Here is a 6005-nt window from a genome sequence, read left to right as displayed (position 1 = left end):
TATGGCTTAAATTGGTCATTTTTGAGAAGGATATTTTTAAGAATTTTCCTACATATTTCTATGTGAAACTTTGGTCGGCCATTTTGGCCCCGCCCTACCCCCGGGGGTCATGATTTGAACAAACTTGAGTCTACACTACCTGAGGATGTTTCCTCATAAGTTTCATCTTTCCTGGCATAGTGGTTCTTGAGAAGATTTTTAAAATATGCCACCAAATTTTCATTAATTCCCAATTATATTCCTTTGAATGAGGGCCTGGCCCTTCATTTGAACAAACTTGAATCCCCTTCACCCAAGGATACTTTGTGGCAAGTTTGGTTGAATTTGGCCCAGCGGTTCTTGAGAATAAGTCGAAAATGTGAAAAGTTTACAGACAGACGGACGCCGGACAAATTGTGATCAGAAAAGCTCACTTGAGCTTTCAGCTCAGGTGAGCCAAAAATGACATTTTTCCTAATATTCAGATACATATCTATATTTAGCCACCTGATACTAAAAATAGAAATGGGAATTCCCCTCAACCGTTGTCCATACCTGCTAGTGGTGTCCAGCTCTTGTCATTAATATTTTAAATTTTACAACATACGTTCTAATTATGCAGTAATGACATTTAAAACTTTGCCAAAATTTGATTTCTCACATTTTTCTAAAATATGTCTAATTATAGATACATGTAACTAAAAATAGGAGCAAAAGCCCACTTATGTTTTTTTTCATGAGATGACACTACTTATTCCTAAGTATAATATAAAATTTGAGAAATTTCCGCGGACAATTTTTTCTTATTTAGCCTCAAAGATCTAAAAAAAATTCCAATTTTCCCATTTTTCAAATTTTTAGAAACCATTTCAATTTGCATGACCTTTTTCTTATAGGAAGAATATTTCTAGAATAAACGATTATATGCTCTCTGTACCTTAAAAGGTCATGTTATCAAATGAACCAATGATTTTTGTTAGAGTGCATTAGATACCGATAAATACTTATTTACATTTCCTCAATTTTCATGTTTTCATTTAGTCAAAATGGGCCAAAAATGGCCGAATTCAATGGATCCGTCTCCATGGCAACCAAGTGCACGTGTGGAACTTCCGACACCATATTTACTAGTTTTGTACCAAGACACACCTATGGTGAAAATTTCATCAAAATTCGAGACATGTCGTTTCCGATTTTTTGGTGCTTACAGAGATTGCATGTTAAGAATATCAATCAGGAAATAGATGAAATATTCCTTTTTCTTTCTCCTTTAATCTCTCTGTTCTCTCTTGTCAATCCATTTTTACCCATCTCATCGTAAATATTTCTTTCAAAATAAATGTTTTCGAACTTAGATACGATTGAATACCAAAGAATCTAATTGGGAAATAATTTTTTTCTTGACATTTAGATTGAAACGCAACCTGATACAGATGAAAATCAACAGTCAATGCAGTGTAAAACAGAGAAAAGGAAACAGGCAGCTAACAAGCACCGGTCCGCCGGAATATGCTGTGCGGTGTACAACTGTGGGGTAGTTGTGGGCTAGTTAGAATGATCTAACTGTGTCTCGGTACAAGCCCTCACCACAGTTAGAAAACGCCCCATATACATGCAATGTAGCAAATCGGAGCGGATCTGCTCCGAAACGATTTTTAAGAATATAAAAGGATTTGCACTGGAAATAACTACCAAATAAATCAAAACAAACCTTTTTGAGATTGCTTATATCATTTATCCCAGAAAATAATCCATCTAAAGACGAAAATTCAGTTAACTTTCTCAACGTTTTTCTCTCGCTTTAAATTTACCTGCCATGTTTACATTCGGAATTCTCTAGATTGTTCGTAGTAAAAGCACTGAATATAGTGAGTACGAGTTATCGCCCATGTTTCTTTTGCTACATTACGAATACATGGAACGAATTCTATCATTAAACCGGGTCCATAGAACAAAATCATTTTAACGATAGACTGTTCTATCTAGTTGTGGGCAGAACCGAGCTATTTGGTTGCAAATCACGTACAGATTGTACAAAAGATTTAACAAAAAAATTGTACAAACGATTTATTAAATTGTAAAAACGATTTATTAAATTGTACAAACGATTTATTAAATTTTACAAACAATTTATTCAATCGTACAAACATTTTCTTAAATCGTTCAAACGATTTAAAAAAAAATTCTACATTGTTAAAATGGCACGAATACGCCGTCGTAAATTTGCACGAATACGCCGTCGTATTAATGCCAAAATTTCACAATCACTTTTAAGTACGGCTCCGTGTAAAAATCATGCAGACAGTACAGAAAAGGTGATTCATCGATCATCTTCAAATTCAATAAAATTAGGTTTAATATATTCATTTGGGTCTAAAATAAATATAAACAGTTGATTTTGTTATAATTCTTCTTTTTTCATATAGCCAGGGATAAAGTACTTGAGGTGTAATTTTGTATAGATAGTGTGCAAATAATGCCTATTTCAGAAAAGAATATCTTTTAAACCCTAGAAGATGTACAAAAACTTAATACATAATTCAAGTGAACATGGAAGGCTTAATAAAAATTTACTTTAATATTTTTGTGCAAACGAAGTATTGAAAAGATACAAGGTATTTAAAATCTAGAATTTGTCAAGATTCTTCAAATGAGTTATCTCCCTTTGCAATTTTACATAGGTGGCGCTAGTAAAAAAAATGGCAGCTTCCATGGTTAGCTGTACGCTGCAAAGTTATTTTGATGCATCCTGTGATGTTTATTGCAAAAATATGTGTGAATTGACATAAATTGGTTGAAAGGATTCTACAAGAACAGATTAGGCATAGTTTTCGGGCAAAAATATAGCTATATCTCGTGTTGATTAGTATATTGACCTTGTTGACGTTCTATCGAAATGGTACTCGCCTACTGACACCGTTGTGATCTATCTCAGAAGTTTCAATTCTACGGTAATCCACCAGAGTCCAAGAGTAAACTCTCAGAGAGGGATGGCAGTCCGATTTTGTCTGCTTACTCGACTTGGAGAGGGAAGATAATTTACATTTGGACAGTTACATTTGACCAGGTAAGATCAGGTCCAGAACACTGCAGAACAATTGAATTTCTTAATTAAGATAATTAATTTTGTAGCCTGAAATAGCTATGTAGCTTTAATATGTTGACGGTGCGACCAATAGGGTGAAAGCATATACTTATTTAGATTAGACATGTAAATCCGCATGTGACATTCGGTGCATATATTATAGACCCTTTTCCTGTGACATATTTTGCCTAAGAGTTATTCCCCTTCGCTGCCATCTTGTAGGGCAAAGTAGTGAATTTACCTCTTTGAGCAACCAATTTTAAACATGCATTCAAGAAATATATGAGGAAAAATATTCACAATCTTATAATTATGAATCAATAGATGCTATAACAAATGTATAATATTCATAAGAAAAATAGCATTATCTTTACCTCAGTTACCAGTATAACAAATTGAACTTGGTTGAATAATGAAGGAATCTTGGAATTTTGCCCTACAATATGGCGGCTAAGGGGAATAACTCCTAGACAAAATATGTCATAGGAAAAGGGTCTGTTAGATTCTGACGTCATATGACGTCATTTGTATGTTGCTTTAGCAAACCGAAGCCTGAACAAGGCTGATTTCAATCAGTTTATGACTATCTTTCTGAAATAAACAAATAAATTCATAAAATCAAGACAAGTTTATTATTTGTTTAACTTTTGTTGTTATTCTCGCGAGAATGTTGCTTTAGAGTTTGTGTATGAAGAGATGCATTGTGGGTCTAAATTACTGCGGTAAAAAATTCTTTGGAATGAATGTGCAGTAGGCCTAGTCTGAATTTTCTCTTTGCCCAGGCATTGTCATCAGAACTCGCAGTTACGTGCATCGTTTTGCGACCCTTGCTGTACTCGCTATTAATCTATTCAAAATAGCTTGGTAAAGCTTTTTATTTAAGAGATAAGGTATCATTTTTTGAGTTTTATTGGGATGTAAAACGGGTTGGTCACCTGATCAAATCTCATTACATCCTCAACTCAAAAAATGATACCTTATTACTTACATTTACATTTGTGACTTATTCATACTTTAAATTTGCCTTATTGTGACTTTTAACGTGTGAAATGCATTATTTTTCAAACCCAACGGCATATATGTAATCCACTGAACCCGCGTCAACCCTTTATGATGTCACTGAGAAATTACATCGAACTTTTATCCATACGAACATCTATGACCTCTTGACCCCATACCTGTATTTATACAGTTATAAAAACACTTGCTTTCAGTAGTGTTATATAAAGGAAAACATTTGCAAATGTAAATATATGCAGTCAAAAGTATTTTACAAGTCCTATATGACAATGTATTCTGAGTCTGAATAAAAGGAAAAATCATAGATACTTGTAGTATTGCAGCTGTTGAATACTTTTAATTAAGCAAAAGATGAATTTCCATTTTCTCAAGAGCTCGGGTACACTACCGTTAATGAAAGGCAATTGTCAGCACAATGTATTTGTCTCTACTCTAGCATTCTTCAATTAATTGAATGAGTCCCCAAGCATGACAGTCTACTATTTGTTAATACAAATCAGAAGCGACACACGGTTTTCGTTGATTTTCTGCATACTTTATTTACTTCATCACCAAAAACAATAGAGCTTCTTTTGTACTTTATACAGCCAAAATTGAAAGATTAGTTTACATTTAAAATTGTAGTTTTAGATGATAAATACAGTGAACCTTCAGATATCTGGACGCCAGTTATCCGAATGCTTCAGTATTCAGACCATTTTTCACCTGAACGAAATTTTTAATGTTATTTTGTCTTGTTTAACTGGTAATTCAGGTATCTTGACACTTCACAAAACTGGACAATTTGACTAGGAACCAGAGCGTCCGGATAAATAAGGTACCACTGTAGTTGCTTCCAATACGTACTGTACAAACCTTGTGACGTTTGCATGTCTTTATACTTTTGATATTTGATTGAGGGGTTAAATGATAATTGTGCACCTTGTGCTGCTGTTTAAACTATGTAAAGAAAACTGATAGCCAATTTACATGCAAATTTAAGCTGATGTGTCATCAGATAATCTTGTCGTCTAGACCTGTTTAAGTTACTGTGCACTCCCCTATGTGCGATGAGGCATGAATAAGTATGATGGTATGGTTAAGGCAGTGTTTGAAATAACTGTTTCTCAACCGCCTGAGATGCACAAATTTTGTCACAGGCAAACAGATTTGTAACAGATTACAGATTACAGATTTGACACCCGACTGAAAATGAAAAACTTTTCAAAAACTTGACCATTTTATTTTCACAGAATGTATGCAATGGGCTGCATCATGGTTTTGAAGGAAAAGGTTACACTATTTATTACAGACAGCAAGAAAACATCATTGAACACCACCAACTAATAAGACTCCAAAGGTTGGAGAATATATGTCATGCAACCATTTATAGATTTTTAATGAAAATACTGCATTATATAAACTTGATATTCCATGTAAAGTAATCTATAAAATCAAAATAACCATTTAGTACCTTAATAATAATGTAGCATAAACTAAAGAATTCTAAATTGATGAATGATAAGTACATGTACATGTATATTGTAATTATTATTCTAGGAATAATGGAAAATAAGATATTTAAAGCTGTCAAAAAGCAGAGATTAGACTTCGGTGGATTCCATGACGGTACTTTGGATAATGTTAATCAGACAGCAATTCTTTTCCCAAGGATCTTAAGTGCTTTTAGAAGAGGCTAATAAACAAAGGACAGTCACTTACTACAGAAGAGAAGCAGGGGAGATTAGTGTTATTCTGAGTGGCAATACTGCACCTTACAAAGATGTAAAACTTTAAAAATTGTGTTTACATATACAATGATTATATGATAAGTGTATCTAGTAATCAATATAAAGGCCAAAGAAAATTAATTTCATGGTTCTCAGGCCCTCCCTCATCTCTTCCAAGGGCGCCTCATTGACAAATCACCTCCCTTATCATT

General features: G+C 33.7%; 1 long non-coding RNA gene across 1 annotated transcript; it reads left to right on the top strand.

The window, feature by feature from the left end:
* Nucleotides 1-2409: 2409 nt before the first annotated feature.
* Nucleotides 2410-5750, top strand: LOC134240052 (uncharacterized). Its single transcript, XR_009986344.1, has 3 exons — nucleotides 2410-3046; nucleotides 5317-5423; nucleotides 5624-5750. It is a non-coding gene; the product is annotated as an uncharacterized LOC134240052 (long non-coding RNA).
* Nucleotides 5751-6005: the final 255 nt, after the last annotated feature.

Source organism: Saccostrea cucullata, unplaced genomic scaffold (genome assembly GCF_032062105.1).
Source record: "Saccostrea cucullata isolate Sc308-1 unplaced genomic scaffold, CSIRO_AGI_Scuc_v1 ctg2075, whole genome shotgun sequence".
NCBI lineage: Eukaryota > Metazoa > Mollusca > Bivalvia > Ostreida > Ostreidae > Saccostrea > Saccostrea cuccullata.
Note: the sequence above shows the minus strand (reverse complement) of the source record. Positions and strands in the feature narration are given on the sequence as shown.